This window comes from Cupressus sempervirens, chromosome 7 (genome assembly GCF_028749045.1).
Source record: "Cupressus sempervirens isolate cs-2001-9-10 chromosome 7, ASM2874904v1, whole genome shotgun sequence".
NCBI classification, from domain to species: domain Eukaryota; kingdom Viridiplantae; phylum Streptophyta; class Pinopsida; order Cupressales; family Cupressaceae; genus Cupressus; species Cupressus sempervirens.
The window spans coordinates 392,178,248-392,192,947 of NC_143124.1; the positions used below are offsets into that span (position 1 = coordinate 392,178,248).

Consider the following 14,700-nt stretch of genomic DNA (forward strand, 5'->3'; position numbering starts at 1 on the left):
CTCCACTTGGTTGGATACAAAGACTTAGATTATGTAGGACATCTTGATTCCTACAAGTTACATGTTTCATCTTGGTTCTAGCTCCATTCATTGGAAGAGTAAGACGCATAATACTATTGCCTTTTCTTTGATTAAGCCTGAGTATCAAGGGGCTATTACTGCAACTATAGAGGCTATATGGATACGCCATATCCTAAAGGAGCTTGAATTCAACATTCCATTATTGGACATGTAAGAGTCTAATTGAGAGGGGAGGGGTGAAGCAGTTATCACAAAAACAATTCCTTATCCCTTAGATATTGATATAAAATTTCACTAATTATGTAATATTGTCTAACTCGGTTGATAGTAGAATATTATTGATGCTCAGTTAACAAAGAAAACTTAAGATTTATTAATCTATTTTATCCTTTAGTAACTTAGTTGTAGAAACATAAAGCATAAGAAAATTGTTAAGTTTTAGGATTTGCACCCTACTGAACTAGTAATATCCAGTAACCCTTACTTAACATGGGAGTCATTTCACTATGTGGGACTAACTAATAAAATGAAACCTTTGGATTTTAGGCTAGCTCCTATTGAATCTTTCAGTGATAACCTCTAAAGCTTGATAAAACTGTTAGAGAAAAGGAAGAAAATGCTAGAAGTAAACCTAAAACTTAAAGCTTAAACTAAGAAAAGGAGGTGATACACCAAAGTGATTATGAAGACATAACCCACATGATAGAGAGGATTATATAGCTTATATGAAATGAAAATAAAACACAACTTCCTGTAAAGACTTGCACAAATGATTTATGATAAGGTTCTAGTACTGAAACGACAAAAGGAGAACAAACTAACACCTCATTTTGATCAATTTAACCTATAAACATGTATCATAACCTGCAAATAAACTTACTTTTCTACAAATAGGTGCTGGAATGAGACACAAAAAACAAGGAATAAGGAAAGTTCTCAAGTTATTCTCTCAAATCACTCATAAAATGCACACAAGACTTGCAGAAAGAAAGAAGGCTTCAACACTTAACATAAAATAACATCATCACACTACTGTCATTTGTATTATGTCTCCAAAAGATGAATTACAGACTCTGTAATAAAGCTTAGGATTTTGAAAATGAGTCTCAAAAAGTCCTCATAAAATCAGAACTCTCCCATAATAAGTTAGAAAACTCATTAAGTATCAAACCCAGCTCCTTGGGTTGAATGTAGAAATAGAGCCTGGAAATGAGAGCTTAGAAACTTCCAAAAATAAAGTTTCCTAACTTATTTGACTCCACTAACGCATAACTGCCCCTATGACTCATCAAAACCTCCCTAAAAATGCTTCAACAAGTCATAAAGACCCACAAACTGACTTGACAAAGTCAAATCCGACCCCCTTATATTTTCTCCATATGTTTCCCAACTACTTTTAGCTTTAAAGACCATGATATGAAGAACTTAAAGACTCATCTTTTGCATTAATAATAGAAAAAAATTTAATGATTATGATATATCATTAAAATATTTTTCTTTACAATTAGAACTTTAGTGCAAAAGAAAAAGAAAATAAAACTTCCGTTTAATTATTTTTTACATTTTAAATATAAGAAATAATATTAAATATTACATTAATATTGTTTCTTATATTTAAAACAAACCATGCATAAAAGCAGTCTTCGCAAAAAAGAAAAAAGGGATAAAAATACTGCCCATGGACTCCAAAGATTTATGCAAAACTAAAAAGGGCATACATATTGAAAAGCCCTAATCTTCTTTCATTTTCCTCATTTTCAACTTCTGAAGGATCTTGTAGGAAGAGAAACACGGGTTTCATCAGTCATTTTTTGGAGATTTTGATGATTTTTTCTGCACAGTGGTCAGCTTTGGACTGAATTTTCTTCACAATGGTTGGCTTTGGAGGTATGCCGCTGCTATTATATGATCTTTCTCTTTTTGAATCCATCATGTTGAAGAGTTTTGAACTTTTTTGACTCCATCTATATGCTCTATCTAATATTTGCCCATGTGACCAAAAAAATGGTCCATTGTTTATGCTTAGCTCAATACCCACAAAGGGATTCCCAAGAGAGATTCCTTTCAAATTTATAGGCTTGTCAATTTTCTTTTGTTGTATTGCAGAACAAGAGTTGTTAGTTGAGGAATATAGTGCCCATTGTAGCTCTCCCCTGTGATGTAAAAATCCAAATCTCTGTATTTTTGAAATTTCTAATACCAATTCAAAATGAATGCTAGATTGTCTTTGGCAGCATCAGCATCAAAATTCTCATAATCTTTGGAGTTATTTGAATATGAGTGTCCCACTCCAATTGGGCTCTCAACATACAGTACATTTGTTTCTTTATTCCAAGAGTATGGATTATCCTCCAAAACACCACGCCTAGGTCTAAAAGGAGTAGGCTCTTCAAATACTCCAACCCCAAGTGATGAACATCTGGGCCTCCTAGTGAGCCTCAAGGATAATGGCCTTGATGTGGGTGTAGCAACATCAGCTTCCACGAAATAATAAAAGAGGGCTCGGATGCACTAATGGTGATATAACCAACATACTGCTCGAACTCTTCATCATTTTGCCCTGGAAACCTTTTCACAAGATCATATTTTGGAGCTCCAAGAACACTACTGGAAATGTAGTATTCTGCTATTATATGAAGAACAATGCTTCATTTTTAAAACTTAAGTATACATTTAGTTGGATTCATTTTTTAAAAACCCGAACTGTGCTTTTTCTATCTTGCTGGAAATGTGCTTTTCTCTCTTTGAGTATATATGTTGTTTGAAAGAAATGATCTATTATTTTGTTGTTATGAACTTATATAACTTTGTGACAGCATTTCATTTCTTTTTTCACACATATTGTGTATGTTGCCTAACATTTCCAAGAGATTCCTAAATGAAGATTCAACCTTAAATCTTTTTCCATGCCAATTCCATCAGAGCTAGTAAGAGGAACAAGATTTTCAGTAAACTTTATCAATACCTCTAGAATCAATTGAACTTGGTAATTATTAGCGGCATTAATTCTCAAACAAGGTCTTGTGCAAAAAATTTCATTGTTCAGGGCTATTGTCTTATAAGAAGACACTACTCCACCTTCAGAGGCTAAGCAAGCATGTCTCCAGTGCTGCATCTGAAATCTAATTCTTTCTATAAAAATGATATCAGTGGTAGACTTCTTTTGATATGATGAGGCTGGATATGCTACAATCATCTTTGTACTCCCATACTGCTGCTTTAAAGAAGCCTCTTGTAGTCACTGCTCTCTTTGGCGAAACCTCTTCACATTCTTTTCTTGCTCAGTATTTTGTGCTTTGAGCTTATTCAATTTTTTTTTTTGGTTCAATAGTTGTTTCAATATTGCTCTTTTATAGCCACCATGAAAGATATATGTTATTTCCCTTTGACTTATTTTCCATAGTGCTCTATTTTGTTTTGTTTACATGGTTTTTTGCATTGAAACCTTTTAAATTTCAACATTACTTAAAGTATTTCTTGTGTTGATTTCTCATACTATAGCTATTTTCCATCTGTGACATTGATCATTATTTACTTGTTGTAGCATATTATCATGTAAGGTTCGAGCACGGGCTCGTGACACTCACAATGACTTTTATTTCTTTCTTCCAGCTTCCTTTCTATTTGAAATGCATCAATAGATAGAATATGTCATTGTAGAGATAGTCATTGCTTAGATCCTTTGAGATCTAACATCAGTTTCTTCCATGTTTTTTGCAGATGCTGCATATCATGGAGCTCAGAGCAAGATGAGTGCACCAGACAGAGGGTTTATAACCAGTCAAAGCAACAGGCAATGACTGGTTATCTCTACTCCTCTTTTCTTTCATTCATATGTATCTATTTATATATTTCCTTATGAAATAAATTTAATATAGTGAGCTATACTCACAACTTGTGTGAGATTTTTTCTATTCAACATATGACCTCATTTCATTGTTTGAGAACATCAATGTATAATTGAAAATAAATAAATACAAGGACATTTCTATTATTTGAATGAAATGAAAAGCACATTTGTATTTTCACTACATGTATACTTAAAATTTTACATATGTGCAAAATTTTAGTAACAAAAATACCATGAACATATATGACACCAAGATTTAAAGTGGAAACCTAATTTGGGAAAAACCACCTTGCATCTAGTCACAATGAACAAAGTTTTTTTTCTTGATTCTTTTCTCTGGGAGCTTTGTATCTTAGAACTAGAAAATAAAATAAAATATAAAATGTAAGATTAATGAATATATACACACACACACACACACACACACACACACACACACACACACACATATTTATTTATATATATTAAGTGGCTTTGTCACTATTTTTTAAAAAACTAGTCACAATAATTTTCACTTTTATTAAGTGAGCCCTGTTAGGAGCTAGCCCTATTAAAAGTTACAAAATATGCTATCAAATGTGACCTTGTTAAAGGGTTTAGATCACCCTATTAGGAGTGGCATGGTCAGAGGTCATCAAACACTTCAATCTTGAAATGTCACCTTGTTAGAGGATTTGTAAAATGACTGTTAAGGCAATTATGTTAAGAGATTTCTTTACTACTATAATGGTTAGAACGTAATAGTAATTTGACCTAATTTATAAAGCAACTTGCTTTAAAGATTTAGATCTTTGTTCTAGCTTGACCTCTAGATCCTTACTGATTAGATGTTCTTTGTAGATTATCTTCCAAACGTTCCTACTCTACCTTTTCCTTCGCTAACATACCCATCTTATTTTATATTCCACCTGTACATTTTATCCTCACAACTTCACCTTTCTTATATATCATAAGCAAGCACAAGTCAATTTAAATATCAATCCAAATAATCAATAAACATCCAAATATTCAACCTCAATCAATTATTTATTAGACAAATGCATTCTATTGTCACTTGGTCAATAATAGGATTAAATGCTTAGTTAATATTGAAACTCCTTCAATGTCTGACGACTTGATTAATACTACAAGCAGGATACCCTTCATTAACCAACTACTTAATTAATACCAAATTACCTTCTTTACCTGATTGCTTGGTCAATACTAAGATATACAAGGTTAATTCGACAAAGTCTAGATTGTTTGATTAATACTGATATTTATGTGAACATCAATCAAAATATATAATTTAAGATTTTTTTCCAACAAACTTCCTCTTTGGCATTGATGTAAACACAATATGTCAACATAGACTAATAAAAGTATGAGCAATGAGATAATATCCTTACTTTTATTCTAATTCTCATCCATACCAACTCCCTTTGGGATTTTTATTAGATTTGTCTCTACTACTTTCCTGTCAAATTTTTTTTGTCATTTTCTCCTTCTTTATTGTACATTCCATCATCTGAATATCTTCCATTTGAGATACAATAATTCTCCCTCTTTCACTCTAATACTAATTTTTTCCTTCATTCTTCCTTTCAACTCTTCTTTGTTGACATTACTGAACTCTCCCTCTTTCACATCAAATTTCAAATGATTTAAAATTTGATGTTATAATGTACCTTTTGTACTAATTCATATGCAATATGCTCTGTATTTCACACCTTAAGTGTGACAACCTACATCAACTTGATAGATCTTCAATAGAACTTTGTTGGTGCCTCACTATCTTTTTCTTTAGTGAGCATCAAATAGGGAAATAACCCCTAGTTTATCTCATAGACAAATAAATGCATCCTTAGGTAAGGCCTTAGTAAACATATTTTCTATCTTCTCCTTGGTGTTCACATATTCCAACCTAAACTCTTTGTCTTGAATGAATTCCCTTAAGAAATGATACTTGATTGCAATGTATTTTGTCTTTGTGCATCATAGGATTTTTACATATGTTGATTGCACTAGTTTTATCACAATAAATAGCTACTAGTTCCTTGATTTCTTCCTTCATTACTAACATTAGTTGCTTGATCCATATTATGTCAGAAAAATTGGAAACTACTACAACATACTGTGCTTCTATTGTGGTTTGAGTATACAATTTTGCTTCTTACTTGTCCAAGACACTAGCCTCTTTCCAAGAAAGAATGCTTCACTATTAGTGCTTTTTATTTCATCAATCCTTCCTACCAAATCTGCATCTATAAAGACTCTCAACTCAAGATTAACTCATCTCTTATACCATAACCCATATTCTTTAGTCCCTTTTAGGTATTCTTTTGATTACCATTATGTGATTTTCTTTAGGATTAGCAAAAAATATTGTAACTATGCCTATTGCTAATGCAATATCAGGTTTGGTGTGAACCACATATTGAATTTTTCCAACCATTGATCTCTAAGTAGTCTAGTTTACTTCCTTTAAATCATCATTCTTAAGCAATTTATGTCCAATAGACATAGGTGTTCCAACTAGTTTTAAATCTTCCATTCCAAATACTTTTAATGTTTCCTTGATGTACTTTGATTGAGTGATGAATATCCCATCCTTCATCTAATGAACTTGTAGATCTACAAAGTATTTAATCTCTCCAAACATAGACATTTCAAATTCTTTCCTCATTTCTCTAGCAAATGTCTTGCATAACATTTCAAGTCCTCTAAATATGATATCATCTACACAAATTTTTGCAAGCAATATCTTGTCGTGTGGTCCTTCTTTGATAGACAAATTTCTATTATCATTTTTCTTCTCAAAACTAATTCTTACTGAATATCCATCCAGTCTTTCATATCATGCTCTAGGAGCTTGTTTCAATCTATATAAAGCTTTATGAAGTTTACATACCATGTTTCTTTGGCTTGGATCAATGAGACCTTTTAGTTGTTCAATGTAGACTTCCTCTTCTAGTACTCTATTCAAGAAAGCTGATTTAACATCCATCTAATACACTTTGAATCCATTTTGTGCTACATATATGCTAGAAGTATTCTGACTCCTCCAAGTCCTAAAATAGGGGTAAATGTTTCCCCACAATCAATACCTTCTTCTTGAGCATAACATTTGCATAAAAATATTTCCTTGTTTCTTGTTACTTATCCTTTCTCATTCAACTTATTTCTAAATATTCATTTTGTACCAATCACATTCTTATCCTTAGGTCTAGGAATAAGAGACTAGGTTTTATTCTTTTCTACTTGCTTAATCTATTTATTCATTGCTTCTATCCAGCTTTCATTTTCTAGAGCATCTTTTTATAGATCTAGGATCAAATTCACTAAGAAAACATGTACATTTCAATTTGTTCCTTTTTAGTATGTGTTATATCTCTCCTCCAATTATTTGTTCAAGTGCATGACGTATTATAAAAAAAAATTCAAGTCTTGGATCTTTCTTACTTGATTCTGAACTTGGTTCCTCTAGATCTTTATCCTTCTTTTTGGGCTCTTTTGGATGATTTGGTTGTAACTCAGGTTCCTCTAACTATGACTTAGGTTGCAATGCTTGTGACTTGGGTTGAACTACCAGTGAATTGCTAGGTACACTTGGTTGCTGATTGGATTCAACTTTCTAAGGTAAAGTCTCATGTTCCTCCTCATAATAAATAAATTTTTTGCAGTCTTTAGGTTCCTTGCTGCTATGTTCTTCACATGTGCACTTTATATGACTTTGTGAGTAGTAAGATTAAAACATTTGAATGCCTTGTTTTTATTGGAGTAACTTAGGAATATTCTTTCATCACTTTTTGCATCAAGCTTTCCTTTCCTTTCATCTTTTAAGATATAACATTTTCTTCCAAATACTCTAAGATAACAAACATTAGGTTTGTATACATTCCATAATTCATAAGGTATTTTTTTTATACCTTTGTTTAGTTGAATTTGGTTTAGTGTATTAACTATTGTGTTGATTGCTTCTCTCCATTATTTTGGTGCAATATTCTTTTCTGTCATTAGTTTTCTTTCACATTTGATGATGGATATGTTCTTTCTTTTTGGTATACCAATTTTCTTTTATATTTCTAGGTGTTGATACATGTCTTCTTATTCCTCTTGCATTGCAAAACTTATTAAATTCATTTGAGATGAATTATCCTCCTCTATATGATCTTGGGCATTTTGGATTCTTCCTTATTTCTTTCTCAACTCTAGTCAAATACCATTTGAACTTTTGAAAGCATCATACTTATCTTTCAAAAATATAACAATCATAATCCTAGAATAATCATCAAAAAATAGAATGAAATATATGTCTCCATAGTATCTTTCCACACCTATTAGCCCACAAAGATCTTTATGAACTTTTGAAAGCATCATAAATTTCTTTAAAAAAATATAACAATCATCATCCTAGAATAATCATCAACAAATAGAATGAAATATATGTCTCCATAGTATCTTTCCAAACCTATTAGCCCACAAAGATCTGTATGAACTAGTTCCAAAACTTATTCATAATTGTAGGACTTGATTTTTAAAAAAAATTTACTCATTTTTTTAATTTAAGATTGTTTACACATGCCCATCTTAGGTTTCTTTAGATAAGGTATGCCTCTTACTCTTTTATTTTTGCTAATGGTAACTAGGTTATCAAGATAACATGACACATCCTTTAATGCCATAACCAATTTTCCTCTATCTGAGCTAGCAAACATGTATTTTAAGTGAGATCTAGGTTAAAAAATTTACCTTTTGTCTGATTCTCAGTTCCAACTTGTAGTGCCCACCTATAGTTTGTTTTTCCATTATATTTACCAAACTCTTTTATGCCTTGGACTAGAGATATATCAACAATGATTACTTAGTTGATTATATTTTATGTGTGGTTTGATGATTATGGTTACTAGTGTATTAATGATTCATATTTAATAAATGTGATTCCTTTCATAGCAATGTCAGATGATGCTTTAATGATGATTACTTCATATTCGTAATGATGCATTAATTTATATGAGCATTTGATGTTTGATTTATAATTATTATGGTACTTACTCCATACTTACATGTGTATGGTGTGTATGTCTATTTTATCTTTATGTTTGTCATGTTTGATGTGATTAAGGGAGGGAGTCGTAGTCACCTGCTAGTCGAGATCTACATGATGTGTCAATCATTGCCATTGCTTGATTAGTTTGGATATATTTATATACATATACATGCTCATCTATTATACAGAATGTAAGTACCGGTCATTGACTTCCCTGAATTGTCAAGATGAGTGCGCCCTATCACAATAACTCAATGGTAAGAATAGGGAGATAATATTCAGGTCCAATCCCAATCATAGCCTAAATACTTGTCTTGCAAGGAAGACTTGTAATTAACTTTCCACCCTTTTTTAAACCAATGAGTCTATCTTTGTTTGTGTTTTTTAATTTTTAGTTTTGGTCTATTTTGATAATGTTACTTTTATGTAGATTTGGCTGTAATTTATTTAGTAAATGATTTAATTATATATTTAGGTTAATCATATAATATTGAGAATTATTAAATATTATTTGATTAAAAAAAAAAATTAGAGCATTAGAATATTTAATTAATTATAAAACTAATTAAATATGTGTTTTAATCTAAAACTCTTAATTTAGATATCTAAATTTAGAAAATTGGTTACAAAGAAATTAGAATATGATGATATTTATGTACTTTAGTATAAAAGATTTAATTTAAAAGTTTAATTTAAGAAGTTGGACAAAAAGAGAATTAAAATATTAAAGATTTAATATTGCTTTACTATAATTATTTATTTAATAATAATTAAATTAGAGTTATATTTAAACAATGAGTTTTAATTATTATTAATAATTTAAATAATAAACTATGCTTTAATTAGTGCTTGTACTAATTAATTAACTAAAGGAAAATAAAATATAAAAGAGTGAAATTTAAAGATAAAGTTATAGTTCTAATTGTGGCATAGTTATATTTATTTAATTTAATAATAATTATTTAGGAGTTTTATTTTAATAATAAACTCTAAATAATGTTATTAATTAAATTAATAAATATATTATTAAAAATACTTTAAAATTAATTAAAGAAAGAAAGCTAATTATTTAAATTAAGATATTTTATAATTAAATATCTAAAAGAGTTGTGCATGGAAAGGTAAAAGGTAATAAAGTAATAAATAGTAATTGATAGTGATTTCCCTCTCGTCATTGCACAATTAGAGCCCTAATTTAAAGGAGAACTCTTTATCAAAGATGTAGAGCTCATTTTGCAATTACATAAGTTTTGGGGAGCAAAATTCAGAATTGGATCAAAAGAATTATTGAAAGTTTCAAAGGGTTTGGATTTGCATGCATTCACTGATTGTCTCAGATTTTAGCTGTGGTTTTGAGGTAGGGTTTGAAAACCCATTGCAGAATTTTATTAAAAGATCTAGCTGCTTCATGTCTTCTTGGGTGTTTGCATATTGCTTATTAATTTCCTGTATTGATTGTTGAATACAGAATTATGTTGTACATTTTGAAAAAGGAAAACTTATTAATCAAGAAAACTTGACTGAGGAAAATTACAGAAAACTGTAAAAAATTATTGTGACTATATTCTTATAAACTCTCTTTCTAATATATCAAAAAATTGATTATTGAAAATTGGAAGAAAACAATAAATTGAATAGTTAGAGTTTTAACTTTAAATTTGTCATTAGAACTATGTGATTCTCATGAATTTTTTAATATAGACAAATATTCTTCTTACGTCTAAAATAATTTAATCATAATATTTATTTGGAAAGCAAAAGATTAATTGAGAGGAAAGCACATTGTAACTCAATGTATACATGCATGTGAAAATAAATAAACTAAAAATAAAAAACTAAGTATAGTAAGGTTACATGCATGCGAAAATAAATATGCTAAAAATAAAAACTAAGTGTAGTATGGTTACATGCAGGTGAAAATAAATATGCTAAAAGTAGAAAGCTAAGTATAGTATGGTTGCATGCATGTGAAAACAAACATGCTAAAACTAAGATGCTAAGTATAGTATGGTTACATGCACATGAAAACAAATATGCTAAAAATAGAAAACTAAGTATAGTATGCTTGCATGATTTGAGAAATCAAAAACATGTGAAAATACTAAATGCATGTTTATTTTTATTTTATAAAAATATAATATAATTTTTTGATTGATTTATTTAAAACTAATAATAATTTATTAATTTTAAAAATTAAATAAATATTATTCATTAGTTATAAAGTGAATGTTAGTATTAGTAATTATTTAAGTCTAATTAAACTCTTAGTTGCATATAAATGATTTTATAATTATTAATGCAAAAAGAAAATTAATAAATATTTACTTATAATTTAATTATATTTTAAGAGAAGTTGTGGTGGAGTTCACTTTGTAATCATTTAGTTAATAACTATATGACTTTATGAGAGAAATTATAAACAATTAAATTAAATTTATAATTTTATCTCTAGTTGCATTATGAATTAAAAGAAAAGTAAATATTAATATTAGACTTAAATAGAAGTTATATTAATATTTTATAACATGAAATTGATATTAATATTTAATCTAATAATATACATTTATGTTATTAATTAAATCATTTATGATTTATGATTATTTAATTTTAATAACATGATATTTTATATGCGCAAAAAGATTGGATATTTAATACTTATTGTTTTAAATAAGTATATTAGCATAACAATTTATAGTAACATGTATATTCTTCCTTTATTTCTAAACACATTCTTATGACCCAAACTAAATAAGATAAATTGGTGGAATTAATCATGTGGTTGAAAATTATGTGTTTTCTAATATTCTATTTATAGTCTTGTGATGTTTATTTTCTTGATTGTTTTTTTTGTGGGTTGTTTAATTGGCCAAGTTAGGATGTGTACTAGAGTTATTTTTGAGATTTTTTAAATGATTATTTGACTGGATGTCATGATGAACTTTATTATTTGAATTGAGATTTATGTTTTATGAGCTTTATGCTATTAAGCATTTATGAGAACTTGGGTTTTCAAGAACCAATGTAATTTTTTGGGTTGTCTATTAAGGAACCAAATTTGATCAATATTATTCTTGTGGTATGAGACACTATTGTGGTTTGTGATTTTTGGGAAGCTAACTTAGGTGCATGTCTATGAGAGTGGCTTGCAATGGGGGCCAGGACCCAAAATGGCTGCAAGGGTAACTCATTGTAAGTTATGTAATAAGTGATAATATAGTAATTAAAATATCTTGCCTAGCCCTTTCCTTGAGATACATTAAAAAGATAAGTTAGATTTTTTTTTTCGTCCATGCATTGAATGCTTGTATAGACTAAGGATGAGATGGAGATGATACTTTGAGAGGTATGACTAGTTTCCTTGTCATCATGTAAGGGTATTTTGGTTTCGCATAGAGTCACTAGGGGGTCAAAGTCCTAAGAGACTGCAAGGGTAACCTTAGAGTTGGCTCATGTGATGACACTCCGTAGTATGTAGCCTGAGTCTCCTTCATAATTTTTTTATATTTGCATCTAGTGGTGTACTTGTTGGATATTACTTTCGATGGTATATTTATTGTGAGTTTATACACATTGATTGGATGTCATTTATTCTTAACAATTGACTTTTATTAACGAATGATTAGTTATTCATTGATGATGTTTTTAATTGTTCGAGTTAGTGATTGGTAGTTTACTTTTATTGATGATAGTTGTTATCTGTTGGTCATTGTGCTTGTGATACTACATTGATTTTGAGGCAGTTGTATATTTTTGGTCTTACTATTTGTATGTTGACTTAGTATGTGGTGTTGGTATTGGTTGAGTGTCCTTTTGATTTTGATTAGCTTTTCTTCTTGAGTAGTTTATATTACCCTTGAGGTATAAGGATTTCTTGGCTAGGATTATTTTATGATTTGATTATTTGTATCTAGATTGTAGATTATCTCTCCTACACGATGGGAGTGAGAGCCTAATTAGGTGACCACATGGTCAGGAGGTAGTGTATTCTTACCATTTGGGTCCCCCTCAAATTGATAGATCTTGGATACTCCTTGATACAGTGATACCATTATTATTCATCCTCTTATCTTAACGACTTCTATTTATTTCATGTATCTATGTATCATGTGTTTTTAGATCCTATGAGATATTGTATTGTATATTGATGTACTTGTATCTTTTTTCGCATACCCTATGATATGTGTAGTGGATGTTATTCATTAGATGTGCTTTTCATATTATTAGTTGTACTTATCCATTTACTTATATGGTTCTATGTATTTTTTTATTCATTTTATGATTATGAAAATTGTAATTCAAACTTAAACTTATTAATAAAACTTTATTAAATGTGACTCAATGTGAAGGAACCTTTGAGAAATTGAAACTGTATTTGCAATTGATTACATGTTCTTGATGTGTATGTATATATTGCTTCTGCATTATTTTTAGTTTGATGTTGTTTAAAATTTTGAAAAAAAAATTTCAATAAACTTTGTAACATATTAGGTTTATTTCTTTTGGGTTCCTGAGTAGGGCATTACACAACTAGATTTCTTTTTCCATCCAATAGTTTAGCTTTTTCGTTCATAAATCTACCTTGAATCCTATATTGTTTAGTTGCACTGCATTGAGTAGATTGTGTCTTAATCCTTCAACCTAGTAGGCATTTTCACATTTGATTCAATCAGTTAATGCTATGATTCCTTTTCTTTTCACATAACATGGTTCATTGTTTGCAAATCTAACACTTTCACCATCATAATGTTCTAAATGTTCAAATTTAGTTTTGTCACTAATCATGTGATGAGAACAACTGCTATCTATGATACATGCATCATTTTTCTAATATGAGGGACTATAGTGCCTGTCCCTAGCTCGCATTTATATTATCAATGCCAAACTCTTTTAGGCTAGTTTATGCTTGATGTTTAGTAGCATTACTTTCATATTATCAGATATTGTTTTTACATTCAATTTATTATATGATGAGATTACTTGGTACTCTATATTTCATGTATGCATGAAGATTGTTGCAGTGCTTTCAGTTATTGATGATGCTTAGTTAGATGGTTTATTCCTATGTGTTTTCTCATGGAACTTACCTCATACTGCATGTGTATGGTGTGCATGTTTTTTTTCTTTATGTATGGAATTTCTGATGTGGTTAAGGAAGAGAGTCATAGTCACTTGCTAGTCAGGATCTACATGATGCACCACTTCTTTCCATTGCTTGTTTAGCTTAGAATATTGTGTTTGTACATGCATAGTTTTTATGTAGGTTGCAGGTACTGGGTATCAACTTTCCTAAATTGCTAGGATGAGCGTACCCTATCGCATTATCTCAATGGTAAGAGAGGGGAGATAAATTCTTAAGTCTAAATTCTAAACCCTTAAGCCATTTGTCCTAATTGAAAATTAGGACAAGTATCTGAGTCAAGTACCCTCTGAATGCATCGAATGATGTTAATTCATGATTATAACCCTGTAGTTTGATTTTGTATGTCATTTTTATATATAAGTTTTCCTATGTTGTTTTATGAGTCTTTAATGTATTTTCTATTAATTAAGTCTAATTAAAAGATTAAATTAATAGTCTAATTTAATAGAAAATTATTATGATATTTAAATATTTAATTATATTTAATTAATTGAGAAATTAAGTAAATAAAAAGAATTAAATTTGAAGATAAAAGTGATAAAGATAATTTTAGAACGTGATAATATTTATTTAATTTAATAATAATATATTTAGAGTTCATTTTTAAATAAATGCTAAATATTATTATTATTTAAGTTAATAAATATTTTATCAATTAAG

General features: G+C 29.4%; 1 pseudogene; it reads right to left on the minus strand.

Annotated features, from left to right (window-relative positions):
• Positions 1-1,825: 1,825 nt before the first annotated feature.
• Positions 1,826-14,700, minus strand: part of LOC149547163 (serine carboxypeptidase-like 46) — a 62,358-nt pseudogene continuing 49,483 nt past the window's right edge.